The following is a 23,113-nucleotide window of genomic DNA, read 5'->3' as shown; positions in this document are numbered from 1 at the left end:
ACAAGGCTTTTCACAAGTGTACGGGTAACTATTTGGTTTGAGTCCTATAAAGCATGATATATCGACTGAAATTAATAACAAATTATAATCAAAATAATATTTTAAAATTACATGAATTATGGGAGAAACGCAGAAGCAGAAATTAAGGCAAAATTTTTCAATTCTTGTTTTGTTTTTTAATGCCTAACAAAGCTTAACGAACTTACTGTTTTTTTTTTTTTTTATTTTCCGAGGATAGAATATCATTAAGATAGAACGGACGAAATCTGATTTTCTATCATCCACATACTGCATTCCATCATTCAACAAACACAAAGTTTTCGTGTTTATGAAGTTGAAAGTAAAGTAGCATACATGTAGGCGCAGTAAAATAAATAGTAGAGCAATACGACCAAGTCGTTCCATCCGGAAGGAAATAAACAAACATGTTTAGAGTTCTTCAGTTCTGAACACAATTATACACACGTTCTATTTTTTCTCGTTTCTTTTCTTCGTTTAGCAAAAAAAAAACTTGAGTTTCAAAGAGATGTTTAAATTCATGTTTTTTAAGCAAAACTAAATATTCGTACGGCTGTTTTGAGCCATTGTGTGAGGAATTAAGATAGTAATTGTTTTGCTAAGCATTCTAAAACCCTTTAAAAACTGTCCTTAGAACCATATTCTGTGTCAACCCAAAGAAAATTAAAATAAACGCCTAAAAGTATGCAATCTATAAACAAGATACAGATATTTAGCCATTTTATTTGATTGAAAATCAAAGTCGGTGCAATTTAGGCAATTTTTAAATGAGAATCTAGAGAATATATAGTCTGGAGCATACTTTACAAAATATAATCCATCACTCAAGTCCACATAAGAGCAACCACGGCACGGAAAAAGCAACCGTCCCTTTAGACAGTTTGGTAAAGTGCAACCATCTCTGCACCACGTTTACCATATGAAAAATGGTATCACATCGTCACGTTGAGTGGAGCGCAGTGTACGTTTGAAGCACGCGAGGCAAGCTAAAGCGAAAACTGCTGGGCCTTGGCTGCTTGCTACCTTTAAGGCTAAATTTCGTCAACCTCGATGGCGAAACCGCTCAGCTGCGGTCGAATAAAATGCATTCCACCGCCCCGACCCGACGGGATCCTTGCACCCTTTGTAGCTGCATCAGCTGCATCAGCTTCCCGCCCGACTCCAGTCATCCGTGACCTTTATGATTGATGAGCACGCGTAAAGAGAGTTACATCCACCCGTCCGACACACGAGAAACGATCCGAGAAGCCTTCTGCCGCTTTGCTACTCTCAACAACAACTACAGCAGCAGCAGGAGCAGCGGTGAAAAGTAACGCAAAAAAAAAAAACAAGGAATAGCCGGGGATTTTGTAAAATATTGCATCGCAGCCAGGCGAGTGTAAAAATATTCAGTCAGCTAGTGGCCTAAAGATGAGCTCCAGTGGTGAAGTGAGTTGATTCTTGCAGTGTAGAGTAAAACTATATCTCAGGGGCCATTTTTTTGGCCTGGGACGAATTTCGCGATTGTGAATGCCGGGACGGCTCTTTTTTTATCCACCGGTCAAAGTTGGTTGTGCTTCAATCAATCCAATTATAACTCCCCCAAGAAGAAGAGGAACGCAAACAATTCAAATGTAAATCCATTTAGAGTCGAGGCAGGCAAATGGAAACAAAAAAAAAAACACACACACACACGAGATCCAGGAGTTAAGGCGTAGTGTTGGAATGTGGCAGCTTACGTCGTCCAGGATATGGTGTGTAACGAAAACGAACGGAGAAACCAAATGGTATAACGATGTAATGCACAAGCTGCACTCGTCAGCATCCGACGATCGCTGCGTATGGAGTCCGCTGGAAACATTCGCAAGTCTCTGGATTGTAAGAGATGTGTCGGTTGGTAAAAGATCACCAACCGAGGAATCATCCGAAATGAATTGGACCTTTTGTTTGTTCTCGTTGTGCAAAGCAAAGACTCATTTTGCTGACCGTTCCCCGGAGAGTGATGCCGACGTGAGTGAGATCCCGAGAATTGGAGGCTTTTTTATTCGCCCTCAAGAGCCTCAGATAATCAATCTTCGCCCGGGACATGTCGAATCTGGACGTACCTTACTTTTGTTCCTCTAAGAGATCACATCAACCGGGCGGAATGCGAGCAAGATACACGGTACAATCATAAACAGTCACAGTGTCCTTAAGTTGTTTGTTCTTTCTGCCCGAGCCGGGTCGGGTTGACGTTGATGAATAAAATCCTTCCAGCATATCGAGCATATAATTGAGTCGGCAGCACGGTTCATCACAGGGCACCCAGCTCGAGGGTCGTTTTAATACCCTTTGGGGGTCGGTACAGGGACCAAGCGAGGGACCGAGTCAAACTGTAGTAGAATTTTCACTTCTCAGCATCCCAGCAGTATGTGTGTGTGTGTGGCAGTCGTTTGTGTCGTTTTCCCTAGCGAGGAGCTAGTTTCCGGTTCGTTACGCTCGCACTGCTCCAAATCAGATTAAGTGTCGATTAGAATATGAAATCCATACGCTCCGGCGTCCCGAGAGTCTGCCGTGGTACGACCGTTCGACTGCACCGCCGGTCGAGACGACAGCTGGACGTCTAGGACGTCGCATTGTTGACGTTTGACGTATGACGTTGTACCGTGCAGGGGCCGGGCCGGAAATAAAACTAGAGTCCGACTCTACAGGCGTCGTCGTGCAAGTCGAGGTTCATTGTACTTGCGTCCCGGGGTAGGTCCAGCATTGTCCAGGGTGCCGGGCTTCAACATGCCTTCCCGGGAAGGAGGAGGCATCAGGGGGCCGGCAACTCCCGAGGCGAGAGTTTTCACCGACCACCGTCCAAGCATCCTTGCATAAATCTTGCTCCCGTCCGAGCGTCCGAAATCAATCTTCGATCTGGAGAAAGGAAATGAAAAACCCCAACCCCAACGGCCAATGTCACCAAACGCTGCCATGTGCGTGCTGTCATTCGGTCGCTTGTTTTGACGTTTTGCGGTGCTCGGGTAATCGGGTTGAATGTGTTTATACCCGGGGAAAGCAACAAAAAATTGCTGCCAAAGTTTGATGAGACACTTGAGGTTAATTAGACGATGCACACACCAGGATCAGAGCAGGATGTAAAGTGATAGATGCGGTTGTGTGTGTGTCAGGGAGCGTCAGGCTTCCTAATCGTTTTCCGATTCGAATTCGTACTGTCGTACACACAGCCACAAACCAGGCTGCGGTAGTACAATGCCGCTGACCACGGTCGCGGTAGAAATCGGGACGAGGTCGAGACGTCTTCCTCACACAAAGTTCCCGCTAGCTATCGCCGGCGGTTTTTGACAGTGTCAAACTAACTGACAACCATTTTACCGCCAACTGGTACAACTTTTAAGAACATTCCCGTTCAGGCGGGAAGCAGGGAGGCGAAAAAGAAGTTACACACACACACACACACACACACACACTAGGAAAGTTGCTTCAAACCTGACACAAGCATCGAGTACGTCCATCCATCTGTCGGTTGGTGGCGGTTTTACCCCGTCTCAGCAAAACCGATCCTGTACCGATACGGTTATCGTGATGTTGTGGCTGTTTTCTTTCCACCTCTTCGCTGACGAGTTGTACCGTAGTAACCTTCTGCCAATAATTCTTACCCCACCGCTTGCCAGTCCTGAGGTAAGTCGGTGGGAGCAGTTGTGGTGCCACAGCCATATCATTACGTCTGCGGGATTATTGCACCGGATCTGACTACCGGATCCGGTTCCGGATCAATATCGTGGATAATTGATTTCCTGTTCAAGAACTCCGCCGGGACAGCGCCACGCCGGTTGTCGTGTATCGGCACAGGACAAACTAGCGTTACTCGCGTGTACCGTTTCTGTTGCTACCGGCTAAAACTGGCGGCTCTGTTCTCATTTCGCTTTGCGAGGACCTCCCCCCATCGGCGCCAAGGACACAGAAGCACCCCGGAATATCCGAGACAATGACGTTTTGGCGCTACGCGGTCGCGGTAGCATGATGATGCAAGACACAGTTTCTCCTCAACATACACCTCGTTAGCCAGACGAAGCTGTTTATTGGTGGTGTTTTACCGTCAATCTACCGGATCGACAGCAGGAAGTTCTTTTCTTTCCCTTTTCGTTGTGTGGTTTAAAGCTTATTACAAGTATGAAATGCAGATATACGTAGGAGAAGATTTTTTTTGTCTTGTTCCATTCGTCCGGACCTCAAACGAAAAATGCTTAATCATTAACGAGCACTTTTACACTGATTAAGCAGCGAAAGAGGCTGCTATCCAGAACACAGGAACAAACGTGAGTTCCATTGGACAGATGCGCACCGCATGAATGACAATTAGAGCATTCGTCCGGGTTTTTTTAGTGCTTTAGTAAATAGTATCCTACGATCTCTCTCTCTCACTCTCTCTTTATCTCTCTCTCTCTTTATCTCTCTCTCTTTTTCTCGCTCTCGTTCGTCTTCGGTTGCGATCGCACAAGTTTTTATCGTAATCCCGCTCGTTAGGATGAGCGCGATGCGCACTATAGCTATCCCGCTTGCACCTGCTGGTACGGTACCAACACAGACTGCTGATACGCTTGCTTAAATATTTTAGCAAGCTTAGCTACGTACACCCGGCAAGCTGACAGCAAAAAAAAAAGTTCGCCAGCCTGAACAGACGGACTGTGTTTGCTTACCGGAATCGAAAGCCAACACACACATAGACCAGATCCATACCCGCGCGCGCTCAAGCAAAAACCGGCAGCTAGTAGTATCGGAATCGGAGCGAACGAGGTAGTGGTAGTGTAGAGTGGGTCTGCTGTGCAAGGCTAGAAAAGTTGAACGATGAAGTTTTGCACCGAACCGAACCGACAAAGTGCACCAGTTGCAATCGAATGGGAGTGACTCTCGGAGAGATAATTTAATATGATTATCTCGAGTTCAATTACAAATGAAATAGTACTATTTTGTTGATGTGTGGGAGTGTGTGTGTGTGGGTATTCGCATGTGCTGTTTTCCATCGTTGATTAGTTTGCCATCGATATCGCTTTCTTTTCGGATGCGGACGGGCTAGTCCGGGACTTTTTTTTTTTCTTGCAGCGCAACAACAACACCAAGTACCATGCCGGGCATGACTTGTTGGTTAGGTGTTCGGCGGCGCCTTGAGCGCTAGTGTCGGTCGCCCGGATATCGATACCTGATGTATCACTAACACTTCACCCTTTACGGCACGCACTTCGCAACCGAGCGCTACGATGAGCGTGGATGTGCCGCTGATCTGACGTTGTTTGGCGTGCGCAGGTACTTGAAGTTGAAACTACGAAAAACACGTACCCTGGACTGCCAGAGTACTCGCGCTCTCCCGTCGGCAAGCGTCTCGTCCCGGTCGAGCCCGACCCGGACTCAACCGTACACGGACTATTAGTGCTTTTAATAGTGGTCCGCCTATCTGGACTTGTACATCGCAATTCAGACCTCCATCGGGTGGGATGTCTAGAGGTTTGCAGGTAGTGGAGGAACGATACGATTTACATTTTACTTCGAACCAGTGCTCCAGTCTTTTGCAACAGTGCCGGAAATGCAGAACACAAAACCGTTTCGCGGTTTTATTTCGGCCCAACATGGCTGGTTGGGACGCCAGCGTGACGGGCAGCTCACCGAACGTACCGTGTGAGTGTGTGTGTGTGTGTGGGGGGCAGGATGTTTATGTGCATTTTATGTAAAACCATCGTGTACTGACGTACCCGGACGGACTCGTCTCGTACTCTCTGGGAACCTTTCTGAGAATGCTTCCAATCGTGACCGACGCACGCGTTGAGTAGTTGGTGGTGGACTTCACCCAAGAGTATGACTGACGTGACGGTGTGACGATGATGACAATGATGCGTCTGAGGGTCACCGTGTGCTCCACGTATCCAGCGTCCTGTATGCAGGTGACTGTACAAAAGGCAGAATGGAATATTCACGATGATTGATATCATATGCCGTAAGCCAATCGACACTCGATCCAGCCAATTATCGCTGCTCAGCTTCTTGTCCTCTCCCCCAATATCCTGTTCCTGATGCGTGTCTGAGCGATTGAAGTGACAGTTTATTGCGTTGCGAAAGGAATGTCTGATGCCATCTACCGGTCTATACCGTGTAAGTCTCTGCAGTGAGGTAAGTAGTGGCATTTAAGACTATTACCAACTGCTAGTTACATAGGACAAAGTATTCTTCTTGCATCAAGCTTCTTCCTTTTGATGCGCATTCACACACTTACTCACCCTCCGCCTAGACAACGTGAATAGGGGAACAAATGATTTGTGACTATCGTTGTCTAGGCGATAGAATGCAAAAGGTAAATACCGAAATAGGATTATGAGTTACTTTTCCTACAATCTCGGGGTTTTATTTTTTATTTTATGTCTCCCATGTTCAGTTGTCCAAAATGATGTACTACTCTGATTCCTCTGCACTCTCCCAAAACCTCTCTGGTAACCGCTGACAACAACAACAACTACCGCCAACCATCACCAACCATCATTCGCATACGCTAGCGACGCGTACACCCTCGCCCACCACGTAGTGCCGGATTTGGGGAAAAACGAAGGATTTTTCCGAAAAAAGCTGTACGAGAACGTCGAAAATGCATCAATTTTACATGTGAACCCTTTTCCCTGCCCTGGATGCGCATCCTTCAATACGCTTAGTGCAATGGCTCGCAGGACCTGCCTCTGCCTGCTAAGCCGACTACTACAAGCTGATGCACCGGTGCGAGTGCACCGTGCGGCGAACAGGATTTCCCTATCAATGGGTTGCAAGCAGCTAAGGGGTTTTTATAGCCTCGATCGAGACAAAACGAGTGCCGGGACGAGAGCGTGTGTTGGAGACAGTGAGAGGAGGAGCGAAAAAATTTCCATAACATCAGCCTCCGGGTGAGTCTTTAGGGTTGTGTGCTCGGGGAGTTCTTCATGAGCGCAGTCTGGTCCGGTGAGGAAAATGGGAAGAGAACGTAGAGAGATAGAGAGAGAGATAGAAAAAAAATCGCATTCCCTAAAATCCCCTTCCGTTTCGGGCGGGATGCTGAGGACCTCCACTCCACTGCTACCTTACCCTGCGGCCCAATCAATGAGACGCATTTCTAGTTCACCTAATCCGCTTACCATCTAAACTGCATCGAGCTAGTGTGCGTGTTTCCGGTCTCCGCCGGATCCAATCGTGGTCCCCCCCCCCTCCCCCACGCAATGCAATAGATTTTCGGCAAAAGGAAACGATCGGAGCGTTCAATAATAATTCGGACCTTTCGGATGGTAAATCGAAGAGCTCTGATCGGTTCTCGGAAGACAACTCCGATCCGCATTATCCGCATGTCCGCAGGTAAGGTGAGTATGGGCGTTGGTGGTGGGATCGAACCGGTACCAGGGTTTAATGGACCAGCAGTGAGACCAGGCGAGCAGTGAGACGAAAGGCGTACACCAAACCTCTTGGGCGAAGAAACCGTAGACGAGCAAAAAAAAGGTTAATTGCAGTTACGGGGTTCAGCAAGAGTTCGTTAGGGTTATGGAAGATTATGGCATTTTGTCTACATCGGTTGTGGTAAGACCTTCAATCGTTTCTCCCGGTATGATATTTTTGATGCGAACTTCTTTAAGATATGCAGCGTGTAGTAGCATTCAATCAAAGTGTAATAAGAGCTTGACCTGGAGCTTGGAGCCCGGAGAACTATCAACAACTTCACTTGCAAGAGAGAGGGATAGTTAAAAACTAAACGAGAAGTTTACAGAACGCTCGATTGTAGTATGCTCTGTATCTGAGGTTCTGTCTTTCGAAAAAAGAGTTCTGGCATGGCAGAGTCGAAGTTCTGCCATAGATAGAGAAATTAATAAGCATATCCAAACTCATAGAAGAATACGTCAGCGGATATAATGTACAAATTAATCTGAACTCCCTAACCTATCAATATAGACAAAAACAACGTTGCTACCTGAAAAGCAACACCTAAATTGAATTGAAGAACAGATAGTCGATCACTTGCTTGACTTAACCTGGTTATATAGACATTACTAGTTTACGGCGCTTCTAAGAATGGAGATCAACGAGAAGCAAACGGGTTTCTACGATTGAAGTGTCAAATAAGAAGGAGAATCAGAAGAATATTTGCAGATAATCAAACGGATCCTTGAAGTCTTCCTTAACTTCTCATACACAAACAGCAAACCAACAAAACTACAATCTTTCGAAGCTCAAACCCAAAAACTCGTCAAACCTAATGTCAACGCCTTCTAGATATATCAGATCTGTCATAGACCGTCAAATAAAAGATTTTCTACTAGCTACCTCAACTTCAAACATTTTTGGTGTGCAATTCTCGAAAGGATCTTATTCAAAACACATCCACTATACACATCAAACACCTTCCCGTACTGACAGGTTCTGCCAGCTTTGAATCTCATACCTTCAGATAGTTGGTAAGCACAGCAGGAAGCAACAAAACAATATGGCTTCATTTCATCTCACCAACTAAAACTTTGCCCACGACGCTTCACGGCGCTTCTGTCAAATACAGCTGTCACGCGCCCTCACACACAGATACGGCAGGGCGAAAACTATCGAACCGTACCGAGATCTCGATGGTGCTGCAGCTAATCGAATTACTCGAAAATCTGCACCACTTACGACAGGTGTTTGCGACTGTGTTTTGGGTGGAGGACGTTTAGTCGTAGTACCACCGCTTCGTGGCAGTGTACCCGGGAAACATCAAATGAGCTTCCTGTCCGTATACATACAGATGATTGAATTAAACTTCAACGTCATATTTTTTTTCTTCTCGCTTGCCTGTTAGCTGGTCCCGAACTTTCAGGCTACAACCTAAAGCTCGCAAGGACACTGCTATTGGACAATTCACCGTCTCCAACGCCTAATCGGCAATACTAACAACCAAAATGAAAATAGTGAAAAAAAGGAGAGCGAGTGTGAAAAAGAAACAACATGGCGAAAGCTGTTACTTCGCCTACTTCGCCACCATTTTGCCTGTCCGGGATGGACGAGTTGGGTTAGGATTGGGGATGGTGAAAAATTGACATTTGTATATGTATGCGTGTGTATCGCGACGATAGTTGCTTCCGGTGCTGACTTTGCCACTAGTGCCTAGCGCCGACTTCACGTGCTGGTGATTGCTTTTCCGGTTGACCCCGGGACCACCATCCACTGAACGGTGGCATCAGGCACCAGGCAAACAGCAAAAAACACGCACACACACACACACAATACGGGCAACAGTGTCGATACGGTGTGGTTCCCGCTACTCACCAAACTTTGGTGCCCGGTGCACCTTCTGCGAGGATCGACATCGACTTGGAAATTAACGTTCACGGCAAAGCCTCACGGTGACACCCCGAGCGTTGGTGCTCCAAGCTCAGCACCGAAATCGTTCTTGGAAGAGGGTTCGCTGTGTGGCAATAGTTTTAAAATTGCTCTGAGTTTGTTTTGTTTATTTCCTTCTTCTTTTTTTTTTCGTTGGCGTGGAACTCAAATCGCTGTTGAAACTCTAAACGCAACCGGATATTCTTGCGGGCTTGCGGAGGCCAAAGGTGCTGGACAGTGTGGAGCGGTCGGACGTTGGTGAAAAGTTAAGCGGATTAGCTGAGGACACCCGCACCAACGCTACCTTTTGCTGGATGCTGTGTGTGTGTGTGTGTGTGTGTGTGTGTGTGTGTGAGCAAGTGCCCGAAAGAAGCAGTTGTGCTTGAGAAATACTTTTGGCTGAATATTTGAATTTGCAGCTGTACCTGGACCTGCGAGTGGTCAAAACAGCGAGTGGGAAAATGGCGGCCAAACGAAACGACCAATATTGATGATAGGGTTCATTTGGAGAAAATGTTGCAAGTAGCCCCATTCATTTACTGGATTAGCTGTGTGGAGTGCTCTTGGCCCCCTTCTCTCTCTCCCTTTTCCCCACTCTTTATGTGGGGTGGTAGGTGTAGTTCCTATTTGCTTTCAGTGTGCAAGACTCTGCTTGCTCTTGGTAATGACATTGAAGGGAAAGCCTTTCCACAAAATCCGTTCCCAAAACAATCTGTCAGCGATCGCAACTGAAACACATACACACACACACATAAATAGAAACCTTTCCACTCCCGAGCGTAAGGGAAATAATTTGTTGAATAGATATTTAACCGTGCAGGTTCACTCAACGCCTACGGTAGGTGCGCTTTCTTCTGAAACTTAACACCTGCAACGAGAGTGTCTCTGCAAGTTCCGTTGGCTGGTAGGCTGTTTCTTGCCTTCTTCATGCCAAGCTCTGCAAGTACACTCAGTGCAGCTAATGAATTGAAAGTTTTCGCCTTTAGTTTATTTTCTCACCCTCTCGTACTCCCCTGTTCACCCTTCTCCGACAGCTCAGAACCTACCAGATGTCGTTTGTTTTTCGGATGATACTGCCGTTCAACGAGCTTGTACGGGGAGGGTTTTTGGTCGATTCCTTCTTTTTCTATATTTTTTCTCCCCGGGTAGTTTGTTTCCTCCTCGTATGACCCGTTTATTCCGGGTGAGCAAACATCCCTTGCGGGGTTTGTTGCCGATGCTGCACATCGACGGGATGCACGAGGCAAAGGTTGCACTGTGGCTAGATGACTAACTAGCTGAATGGGATGAGAACGTAAATGATAGCAGGTTTTTGCTTGCTTAAGACCAGAACCAGAACCAGATGATGAAGACTCCACACCGTGTTCTGTGTGTGTGTGTGTCTGTTTTTATACAACTAACAGTTGTATCACAATTTGAAATTTTGTGCTACCTTTTCGAAACGAAAAAAAACCAAAAGCACTGCCCGGGGGTTTTTCTTGCTATTTGCTACGTTTGTTTTATTTTCTGCTTCAAAGCGCGAAGAACCTCGTTCACTTGAATCGTGCTTTTTTCACTGCTAATCGTATTGTTAGTGTAAGTGAGCCATGCAGGCAAACCGTGAAGGAAAAACAGAAGTGAGAAAGATAAATATTTTGGTTTCACCTTGTTTACACTGTAATGTATCTACCTTTCTTATTGTAATTTTGAAGAGAGAGAGAGAGAGAGAGAGAGAGAGAGAGAGAGCGTGGATAGTATTCGTATAAGTTGAAAAGGTTTGTGATAATGAGCTAATCAAAAAAAGTAATGAAAAGTAGAGAGTGTCATGAAAAAGAGTGCTAAATGCATTTTTAACTGCATACATTTAGGGGTGTTTTAACATTGTTGCAAGTAAATCACAGAAACGTGAGTAATTTTTATTTAAATATTCAAGGGGAAATAATTCAATAAAGAATTAATAGATGGCAGAAAATTCTCTTTATAGCCTATTAAACCTTTTAGAAGTTGCATACATTTAGGGGTTATTCTTAGTTATTAACTATTCTTGTAATTAAAAAAAAATCTACTGACTTCTAAAAAATAATTCAAATTTTGTCGAATGTCCTCTGAGCACATCAAAAACATCCAATACTAAAGAATCTATATAGTAATTTTTTTTTACTAGAGCAAAGATATTCCTGGGAAGCATTGTCAAAATAGCTCCAAATTCCAAAAAAATTTTTTGTTTGAGTATCTGATTCAAAAACTTGAATTGAAGCTAGAAAATTCAGCTGAAAAATGCTTAAAAGTTTAAAAAAGGGAATGAAGACATCATATACACCATGACGCGGAATATTCCCTAAAATTCTTAATATTTACCTCAAGTTGCAAACATCTAGAGGGTTTTCTTCTGAGTTTAAACTTATTACATTTCAATAAAATTTGAAACGATCTGTAATATGGATTTGATAAAATTCTTAAATTGTTGAGGCATCTTTAATTGCATACGTTTAGGGTTTTTTTAAGAATTTTGAATTTGTAGAACAATCGAAATATTCATTTTTGTTCTAACAATAGATTTTAATGAAAATCAAGCAAATTTGTTTATTGAAAAATAGGAAAATGACGACTTCTATTAAAATAACAAATATATTTTTAATTATGATGTTGAAATGCCCAGGGTACAATGTCAGTTGCATACATTTAGAAGCGTTGGTTAGCGTTAATTTGGTGAAAAAATATTGATTATAATAAACAAGTTTGATTATAATCAAATCTCGTATCTAATTTATAGAAAGATAATTCATCAAACTATCACTAATTGCATACTCAAAGGGGCATTTTATAGAGCAGTAGCACTTTAAGATGTTGAGGTGTAGCATTGCGTTTTGAAATGTTGAAATCATTTAGAAAAAGACCGTTCGAAACAAAGAGACATTATTCGAACTAAAATTGCATTATGTTTAAACACACGTTTAGTACTAAATTTGTTTCCTTGTTTAATTAAAAAAATGCGATGATAAGTTCATTCAGTTTTTCTAGTTGTTTTTTTAAATAAATTAGCACCTCATACTGCTTTTCCTAGTCATTTCATTATGTGATAGGATTTTAATTCTAGGTATTGTGATGTACTGGTTTACCATTTGATGCTCTTGTCAGGCTTATTGCAGCCGTACAGGCGCCTGAAATCAAATTCAAATCACGCGCACGTCAATCGGTTCGTATGTCACTCTTGCACAAAAAAAAACACACACACACATTGACAGTGAAAACATTATGCCACAACTCTAATCAAAAGGTCCAACTTAAATGAGTCCAGTCGCTCCAGAAAAAAATACCCTCAATGGGCCCGAGTAATGAGCAAGCGAGTGTCAAAATGATGGAGAATTCAAAAACCAAAAATAAGTTAAAAAATGAAAAATGTCAATTCTAGGGGACACACACACACACAAACACACAAGATGGACGAGACAATCATACTGGACCGGATAGAGCCAGACGGATCAGGCAAACCAGACAGGGTGACTTTTTGTTGTTGTTTTGTTTTGCTTTTCGGGTCTGTCCCACGGTGAAATGGGTACAACCGTAACATAAACAACACAGCGACCAGACCGGACGTTTGGAAAGCAAAGCTTCCGGTTCTGTGCTGTGTTTTTCCCTGCTGGATTCTGCAACCGGATCGGACACAGTTTTGCGATGCGAAGATCCAGAGATCCGCTTCAACCCATCGAAAATGGCCATGGAAAATCCAAGTCGGGTGGGGGGTTTTGTTTTTGCTTGTTTCCACCTCGTCTTTTTCCACCTGACGCATCCATTCATCCCAACCAACGTTAGGCGCAGGCAAGGCAAGAGAAATGGAATGAAATTTATTATTTGTTCTATAATAATATGAAAATGAGAAAAATCTCTTCTCATCATCCGCGTTTAAACCGGTGCTCTGTGCCAAGGAGGAAGACAAGGCGATGGGGTGGAGGGATGGTGGGAGGAGGTGTAGTAACATAAATAGGGACAAGCAGATGCACACCTGTTCCGACTTCCCGGTGACGCTTTTCTGCTTCTCATCTCCAACAGTTCAATTACAGTTCGCTGAAGCTACCGTGTTCGGAGGGCGCTTGAAATGGAAACAGTTTTTCCATCCACTAGCGTCGTGCTAAATGGAAAATCTTCACATCTACACTGCCCGGCTCCGGAATGTTGCTAGTTGGCCCGGAGTTGGAATGGAACAGTTCAACATGTTAGTTAAATTATCATTGTTGCCCTCATTAGCTTTCGACTTAACTAGAGGGCTTGCGTTTTTCGGTCTCGCTTCTTCGCTGCTGGCCCAGATTCTGCCGGGCGTCGGGATACAGATATCCAACCAACCGGATCACTTCTCAATCTCAAGCAATTCTTGAGCGTTATTGCACACCGTCTCCTTCGAAAGCAAATGTTGTGTAAAGCGCGCGATCCGTGCGACCGGTGTATCGATCCGTCCGTCGGCATCCATCACGCCCGACGAACTGGTCCCGGACAAACGATAGTTTAATCGAAAAATCGAACCCCTTTTTGCAACAAATGCCGTCCACTTGCGACTGGCGGGCGCAAATTGCACAAATACCGGGATCGCCTGGAAATGGTGAATCTCTAATGCAATGCAAATAACGAATGTATTTATGATTATTCGTCGTTATACGCCGTTGCCTGTTCATCGTTCGCCGCCGTCGCCTGTCGAGAGATTTGTTTGTCGATTCCGTGCGATCCGATGTACCGGTTTGCTTGGAATCAAAAATATTTTATTGCAAACAAAATCTGGTAGAGGAAAAGGGCGGGGAGAAAAAAGGCGAAACATAAAATCAGCATCATTGCTGGAGTGATGGCATGGTGCATGGTGCAGCATCAAATCGACGAAGAAGCTGCGTTTCGTGGAAATATTCTTCAAAAGGAGAAACACACCAACATCAAACATTTGTTGCGATATAAATCGATTACGGGTTCGATGGGTTCGTCGTGTTTCCCTTTGCTTGTTTCGTTTTCACCGAGCAGCAAAGCGAATTTATTTAAATTTTAGTCCTTGGCTGACGCGATGCTTTTCGTTGGTGAAAGTGACAGTTTGTCGACGTTGGTTCAACGCATGTGAGCAGCTGCGTACGTCAAATGAAGTACAAAGCAGCGATGCACGAGAAATTAGTGCATAACATTACAAAATCGAATGGGAATGATTTTAATCCCTTATTTATCTACAATCGGTTATGCGCCTGAAGGTAGGCAATGGAAATATCAGATTATTTAAAATTAACACAGGGTTTTTTGAACTTTAAATTTTATCTGGCTTGAAACAGACAGTATGTATTATCTTGATGCATATGACCTAAATACTACACCTTGCGCTATGCAATACACTTTGCAAAACTAGCTCTTTACTGTTGCCTTTACGATTAAATTAGAATCTCTGCTCACACAAGTTAGTGTACTTAGGTAATATTTTATTTTTGAATAATAAAAATAAAAAGTAGAGCAATACGAAAAGGTCGTCCTTTATGTATAAAAAAATACAAATAAAAAAATAACTAAACACCTCGAAGTATGCTAAGACTTGAAAAGTGTTTTTTGTAAATACTTGAAATGTTGAGTTTTATAAGCCTTTGTAACGCAAAAATATGTAGCTCTAGACTATGAAACATACGAATCTCTTAATACTCTTATTATAATTCCAAGCGTTGGATAATCATTCTTGGAGTAAAAGATTCCTTAAAAGTAGAAATTATGGTAATATGATTGAATATGAATTTATTTTCAATATGATATTTTGTAGTTCCTTCCAGACGCATTATTTATTTTAACAGTCGATAGCTCTGTGAAGCTATAGCAATACGGCCAGACCGTTCCTCATGATTAAAAAAAGCTCTGTTCAGTTCCAAAGCACTGCAGATGTTAATCACGTTGTGGGTAAAGTTATTCTAATTGAACATCTTAATCGTACAGATTATTTATCAGATCAAGAGGCCTGATCTCGTGTTCTGTTTTCTGCCTGATCGGGTTTGCTATGTTAAATGAAAGATTATTACAATTAGAATTTTAGTTAATCACTTCATTGAGTACCAACTTATTCTCTAAGTAACGTCTAAATTTATGCAATACCTGCTAATCTTGAATATACTAACTTTTTCACACAGTTTACATCTTCGTATTTTTTCAACAATTCTAACCTAGAGTAACTATTTCAAATGCCTGAAACTTTGCTACATTGAAGGAAATATTTTAATACTCAATGTCCATTAAGCATTTTGACGTTTGGCTCTTGCTAGCTTGATACAGTTAGAATCCACCACAAATATCTTAAAATTACAGAATATTCCCTTAAAAATACTAATAAAATAAAAGGACTGCTCTAGCTAGGAGCATTAAAAAACCAATGCAGTCAGTAAGGTCTCGATACCTCGTAACGCCTAAGTATATGCAATTAACTATTTAGAACTAGATTATAATCTTAAAAGAAATGAACCCTTACCGATCTTTAATTCGATTTTTTGTATTTACTAGCATTCAATGTGATCCCAAATGTGAATTAAGATATTCAGTCGCCTGAAAGTATGCTTTTTTTGTATAATAATTCTTGTGCCATAGAATTTCCATTGCTTTCTTAGAATCGTCATATCCTCATGCATTCGACGTTCTTTAAACAAAAGATTCTTATTATTGTGCGCTTCTAAGTAACAGTGCTTTGCAAGACACCAGTGGTACAAACCGCATAAAGATATGCAACACCATGTACAAAACTAGCTAATTACGATTTCCTCGTGTTATGTCATAAGAAAAGCCATACTTTCTCCAATCCTTTATTAAACAATACAACAAACCTCGTACAGCTCTTATAGCGAGATAAAATCAAACTATCATTTATTACGCTGATCCTTCCCACACGGGCCAACCCGAAGCAACAAAGCCATTTGGAAGGCGTCAAGTTCCTTAGCGATACGAAAATAAAGCGAACCTGATCAACATAATGCGCTTTGCCAGGATAAACGTTCTCCAGTGAAAAAGAATCAACTGCACCCACCTCCTCCTCCTCTGCCCTCCTTCCATTCTTCTCCCCCCGCAACATATCCTTTAATTTCCGTCTTGGTCACTATAGGAAAGGAGCAGAAAAAAAACCCCGCTAGCCACCGGGCAAGCTTTCCCGGAGAGTGCAGCAAAAACCCTTCTTTCATATTTGCACAATCACGAACTTTAACACAACTTCCTGGAGCTGGGTGGTGGTGTGGCCCACCGATGCACTACCGAATGTTTTTCACCAATGTTTCACCCTCGCGGCACACACACACCACACTGCACCGTTCGCACTGGCCCAACCTTTCGACCAATTTCCCAACGCTTTCCCACGGCCGGCTTCGTGTGGTTTAATTCGTTTCGGTAAGCGGCCAGCAAAACCTGCCCAGTTTGGGGAATTGGAAACCAATGGTCTGCGGAAAAAACACTTTTAAACCTTTCGGCTGCACTCTGAACCTTTCGGTGCCGGTTGCTGCGTTGAGAACCGATTTTGGACATACGAAATTTTCTTCAGTCGAAGGTAGCGAAAGCACCAGCAAATGTGGTTTAGTTAAGGGGTGGGTGGGATGAATGGTGGTTGAAAGGGGATCGGGATCGATTATGTGGGATTCCTTGCAAACACACACACACACGTACATGCCCTCTCGTGCCCTTTATCAACGCGATCTAGCTCTAAAGGGTGGGTGGTTTAAAGAAAGAAGCAGCAGCAGCAGCAGCAGCAAAAAACCCACCCGAGTGCACAGAAAATCGCTCGAAATGATGCACCCGCGTGCACCATTTGCCATATGTGCTGGACGAGGAATTTATGCTTTCATATATTTATACTCTCTCACACACACACACACAAACATAGTACTTGTGTACGTATACCTGCTACCAATGAATGCACATTCTTGCGCGTTTTGGAGCATTTTTTTGCACCGAGCAGAAGCTTTTGTGTTTATTTTTGTGTGTTGTTGATTTTTTTGCTGCCCTCCCCGAAAATTTCCTTCCTATATCTCTAGCTCGCCGTTGAGATTTGTGTTGTTTTCTTGTTTTTCTCACATTTTTCCCCTATGGGTGTACTGGGGCACAGCCTGATCACCTCCTCTTGGTGAAACCAGTCGCATAAGGGCATAGGACACAGCCAACCTCACTCATACCACATAATTACATAACTGTGGAGTTTTGAGGGTTTTCTTCTTCTTCTTTTAGGGAGGAAAGTATCGGCTTCCTACCAATTTGACTAGTGCTTCCTCGGTGCATAACCGTTGCCATTTCCCTACCCAAGGACGGGATTACAGGGAGTAAAGCGTGGTCGTTTTCATTGTACACGAGGTGCGGCTTGCATACACATAGGCGGAGTGCGAAGGGGTAGTTTAAACAGGTTCCCTTTAATTAGTGTGGAGCGTTTCGTTTGAAACTTTGATTGAATTGATTAATGCTTTCTACTAAGTAAGTCAATGGGGAGATTAAAATGCCAAAAAGATTTCCTATTGTTAGTAAATTCAGACATTTGCCAACGTGATATGGGTTATTTTGGGCACAACATTTTAGCTTTGCATCAAATGATAGATGATTAATTTTTTCTTATTCTTTTATAAGAAATTTAGAATTTATATTGATCAATTATCAACTTTTTGAATGGTTTTATTTTGCTTTTTGATGAAATTTTTCCATCCTTTGGTTTAAATCAAAGATTATTTTAAATCATGCGTAATAAGAAGATTAAAAAATTATAATTTAAAATTAAAGTTATGCTTTTTTTTGCATGACTGATGACTTTTAAGTGCAATTTTATATTAATTTTTGAAAACATTGATCTTTTTGAACTTTCCGGTGGATTGGGTTTTTTATTTCTTATTTATTAAGACGAAAAATTAAAAAAAAAATTGCTGCTTGAGACACAAATAAAAATAACGACGAAGACCTTTTTTTCTATTATTGCATACTTTCAGGCGCACTTTTGTTTAATTTTTGTTGTTGTTTTGAACACTTTTTGCTTTCATGAAGATTGAATTTTATATCTCTCACTGAATACTTTCCAAACTTTAAATCAACTCGAAATGTGCTTCAGAAGTCACTGCTTGAATTAAAGGAATAAACTGTTTTCTGTGCTGCTACTGCCTTCCTTCAGACACTCTTTTGTTTTTTTTTCTAGCATTTTCTACTTACACTTCTTACTTAAAATTGTTTTTTTTTATTTATTTTTTTATTAAAATATTATACTACAGTTTCTAATCACTGATAAACTAATTGATATTTTTTTCTACGAAAGTTACATATCGAAAGAAGAAGCGTTGCTTTTTGTGTTTTATTGCCTACTTAAAGGCGCCGTTTAGTTTGAATATTTTGATATTCGAACACATTTCACTTCAGCAATATGACCACACCTTTCCAATCGAATAAATATTTTGCACTTTGTTACAAAAGACATAATTTTTTTTTAATTTATTTCTAGTAAGACGGCTTGGCGCCGTATTGACAACACCGCGTGTGTTGACGAATACAAGTAAAAGACATACATTTTCTAAAGCAAAAAATATTCTTTAGTTTATTATTAGCCTTCGAGAAGAGTAATTTTTTCACTTTTGCTTAAATAAATTTACGTAAATTCGATAACTCAATATTTGCGCTGCGACTAAATTAAAACACAATCTTAAATATGCTTTTTCTACTTCTTTGCCTACATTTGGGCATCTCATTCAAGTCAAAAAAAGTTCAAGGAAGTAATACACTTGTCTCTTCTTTAATTGTAAATTTTCAATGAACACTTCAGGCACATTTCACTCAATAGAACTTTACATATTTAGCTGTTTTAGTTTACTTTGCTTCAAAAGCAATAATCACGTTGAAATTTCAGTCCAGCGATACTATTACACTTAGTCCGTACGAGTAATATTTGTCTACTGATCGTCTCAAAATAAGAAAGGAAACAACTCATCGTTAACGGCAATTTATTCTCCTCCCAATAGCTTGAAAATGCTTTCAATGATTAATCTTCCCGTTGAAAACTTTCTTGTGATCTTGAAAAAAATGTATAAATGTATGTCTAAAATGCAAAAAAATACCTTATTGGTTTATCGATTCGTCAGTTACAAAATACAAATAGAATACCAATGGCAAATTATTTGAAATTGTAACCAAGTTTATTCGATTCCATAAATTAAGTAATACGGCCGTCGTGGTTCTATTTGAGATTTAAATACTTCAAAAATTGCAGCCATTTAGGCGTCGAGCGTGCCGTAGCATCGTCGATCAAATAGCTACTTTATAACTGCCATAACTGATCACCTTTATTAAGCAAAATTTGATTTTGTTTTTGTACAAGTAATTTTTGATAATCTTAACTCCACTATAACAAATACAGTTTTTCAATTTAATTTAAATACAAATTTTCCGTTGATACATCTCTTTTAAACTTAATAGGCTTTAAAAATTGATATTTTGTAAAAACAGTAACACATATTAAATTATTGTTATTATACTTCAAATTGTCTGAAGACTGTTTTGGCAAAAAATAACTAAGTGATAGTAAACAAACCTCATTATTTAACGGATGTATTAGTGTCAAACTATCAGCATTTGATTGATAACAACTTCAGAGGATGAAGGAATTGGAACGCTTTCCAATCCTTTCAATACTTTGCAATCTGTACTGTTTAATTAATCACATAACCCTATCAACTTTCAAGGTTCTTAATGAAACACAAGAGGAAAATAGCTTCACATAACAGCACCAATTTTGTTACGATAAGAGAAGAGTAGAACACTTTCAGTAAACACAAAAAATATGATCACTGTTTTGACTTGTTTGCTGCTTTTCGCTTACCTTGTCGCGCGTAAATGCATGTTTTGTAGTGAAAGATCGTCTAGGGAATCAATCGCTACTAGACTGATTGATTGATGTTGACGCGTCTGCTTTCGGATATGTCCTACGCTGTCGATAGTGTTTCATAAGTGCACTCGGTAATATTCACACACAACACAGATGATATATTAGTTGACTTCTCTTGAATGGCACACTTTTAAGGAAGTCAGGGCTATGATTGACTATGGATCTCTGGAGAGCGAGAGAAAGAGATCACGTTGCTATCTTCAAACCCTGCAATAGGAGTAGCTTATCTACTTGATGAAATTTAAAGGCATCCATCTTTAACCTTTCTTCGTTCCGTACTTAAACTGTAAGCTTCAAATGATCTTCGCAAACAACACCCGGTCGAATCGATGATCAAGATCTCGAACGAGTTCTGTCCGTAGGAGGATAGCGCTTCAGAAAAACCTCAATCTACCTCTTTTTGATCGTTGATTTGATCAATCTCACTGCAGGATAACACTCGATCACGCGTGCCCTTATGTATCGATAACCGTGCACCTGTCCACTACCGAATAGAAAGAACGTCGTATCGCCCGGTTTTCGGCTGGGCTCCAACAAGAAGCCACAACAGAAGTCAAACAACAACTGACTGCTGGCTGGACCGTGCGTTTGCCGCCATACGTTCATACGAAACGGCCAAAAACCAGCCGGCAGTGAACGTACCACGGGATTGTTCGGGCCCGCTACGTTCGTTTTTCGTCCGATTCGTGCGTTCGGACATTCCAGCTGTTTCGCAGCTTAACAAGCACGAACCAAGCATTCGTGCTCGGTTGTTCGGTTCCGCGTCGGCGCCGTACGAACGTAGCCACGAACGCGCGGTTCCGAGCCTATCCGGAACCGGCGTGTAGCAATTCGGCTGTGGTTCGTGTTTCAGGACGTTCAGAGGCGTTCGGTTCGTCCGTCCTCACACACGCCTTGTACGTGCCTTGCACGGGCAGGAGTCCAACCCCACGGCGAACAGTACAAGTTCAAGATACCGCCCCGAAAATAGGGACAACAGCAACAAAACCGCCACCGAGCACGGTGGACAACAGCACGGCAACAACAGCCCAAAAAGGTTCGCTCCCTGAGGTCCCAAATCAGTCTCCACTTTTTTCGCCTACCGTTCTGCCGTACGGAGGGAAGGCGTTCTTCGAGCCACATTTACAGAGAGATTCGTCTGGTAGGGTTAGGTCGACATAATGCTTGTAACGTAATTGTGACAAAGAGTCCGGAGCGAGGAAACAATGTTAATCGAAATCGGTTATTAAGCGCTGTTGATGTGCAAGTGATCGTGATCGTGTTCGGCAAGCGCCTGCATGTATGCAATCGGGTAGATCCTTAGCGGTGTAGAGGCTGTGGCTTGCCGCAATCATCTAAACCTGACCACCAATTGTATTATTGGTGCCGACACGACAATCCCACCTGCTACATATCCTCCAGCTCACACCTCTTCCTCCGCATCCTCCTCATTCCTTCTCACCAGAGTGCTTCTAGTTTCTTTCATACTCGCATGTGTTCCGTGTTCCGAAACGCTCGCCATCGCGTCTTCGGTGGCTATCGCTAAAATTTTGATTGGATTGGCTGCCCTTTCCCCATACTCTTCTCCTTCCTTTCCCTCCCCCTCCCCCTTCCACTACAGATGGCGATGACCGCGTACGGATGATCCCCCCCGGTTGGAGAGTGTTGATGATGATTCGCGCTCGCCCTGGCTGTGGATGTCGTCCTAATGGGTTGCGCGGTTGGCCACCCATCGACGGCCAAAAACTTTCTCTATTTTCGAAGTGAAACCATTTCGCGTAGATTAAATCGCATCTACGCGTTTTGCTTTTCCGGCACCACCGTGAATGTCCAGCCTGGGAGAAAAGGGCCCCGTCCCTAGCAGCAGGTTCCCATCCGGAGGTTTCGATTGTGTGGTTTTGCCACGCAGCCGGTCGGAACCGTATGCGGAACGGTTTCCTGGAGATAGACGGATAATTGTCGGTCATCAAACCATGGCCCAGGAGTTGGTCCCACAAGTTGCAAGAGATGAGGGCAAGAAACTTTTACTATTTTATTTTCATTGCATCTGTACTATTCGTGTGTGTGTGTGTGTGTGTGGAGTTTTTTTTGTGAGCACCATCCGTTGTTTCGCGTTTTTAGACGACAAAACTAACACAAAAATACAGACGGGGAGAAACAAAGAGTGTTGCCAAAAGGTCCGAGGGTCGAAATGTTTCGTCAACTTTGTTATTTTCATTTCCTGCTGCAGCGCTCCCGTGCCTGAGCGGGAGGTTGGACAGTTCGATTTAGGGAGGAAAAAGGGACGATAAACTAGCAATAAGGTTAAACGGTCCCATCAAGGAGCAAAGTGAAGTACTTCATCCGCCATATTTCCATTGGGAGTGAAATTTCAATTTTTTTTTTTTTTGGCGCACCCCAATGTCCACTAGTGCCAAGGAAGTGGGCAGAATTAATGGGACCTGTTGGTGACTTCTGTAGAGGTCAGAGAATTGTTCTTTGTCCTTTTTAGAACCCTGGCAGGTAGAAAAACCCCCCAAAAGCCAGATTCCAATTACCGGTAGGCATGTTATATCTCTGAGGACTCAACCTAATCCTACAAGAATGGCCCAGGCAACAAAGCAAAACTTTGCGTTCAAATCGTGATGAACCAACAAACAAATAATAGTGCTCCCTTACCTGACTGGTGATCACTGCTTAAGTAAGCGCTAAAGTTTTTATATCGACTTTCGGTCGACTATCACACTGATTGGACCAGGACTCTGGACTCCCTGAGCGAACTGTTTGCCCCGTAATAATTGGTTCGTTTAGTTTTGTTCAACGGCTGGGAAAAGATTGATTGTCATTGCATACCGGGTCTCGGAACGGCTGGATCTTATTAGAGAACAACGGCTATTTCACATCACAAAGCAAAAGCCCGGCTTCTCGGATGTCACGGCGTTTTGATTGCTCTTACACACTTTCTTG

The 23,113-nt window shown here is 42.6% G+C and overlaps 1 protein-coding gene and 1 long non-coding RNA gene across 5 annotated transcripts in view; one reads left to right on the top strand and one right to left on the bottom strand.

Annotated features, from left to right (window-relative positions):
- LOC118507848 (carbonic anhydrase-related protein 10) overlaps positions 1-20,735 on the bottom strand; it is a 56,993-nt gene extending 36,258 nt beyond the window's left edge. For 3 of the 4 annotated variants that reach the window (XR_004905722.1, XR_004905723.1, XM_036046984.1), the window contains exon 1: positions 20,123-20,735. The gene's annotated coding sequence lies outside the window, so the exon portion shown is untranslated. The remainder of the gene's footprint in view (positions 1-20,122) is intronic. The other variant, XM_036046992.1, reaches the window with a different exon arrangement.
- On the top strand, positions 4,483-8,306 carry LOC118508189. The gene is made up of 3 exons (XR_004905746.1): positions 4,483-6,141; positions 6,212-6,322; positions 6,404-8,306. It is a non-coding gene; the product is annotated as an uncharacterized LOC118508189 (long non-coding RNA).
- Positions 20,736-23,113: the final 2,378 nt, after the last annotated feature.

The sequence above is a fragment of the Anopheles stephensi genome, chromosome X, assembly GCF_013141755.1.
Source record: "Anopheles stephensi strain Indian chromosome X, UCI_ANSTEP_V1.0, whole genome shotgun sequence".
Taxonomy (NCBI): domain Eukaryota; kingdom Metazoa; phylum Arthropoda; class Insecta; order Diptera; family Culicidae; genus Anopheles; species Anopheles stephensi.
The sequence above is the reverse complement of the archived record's forward strand: the minus strand, read 5'-3'. Positions and strand labels throughout refer to the sequence as shown.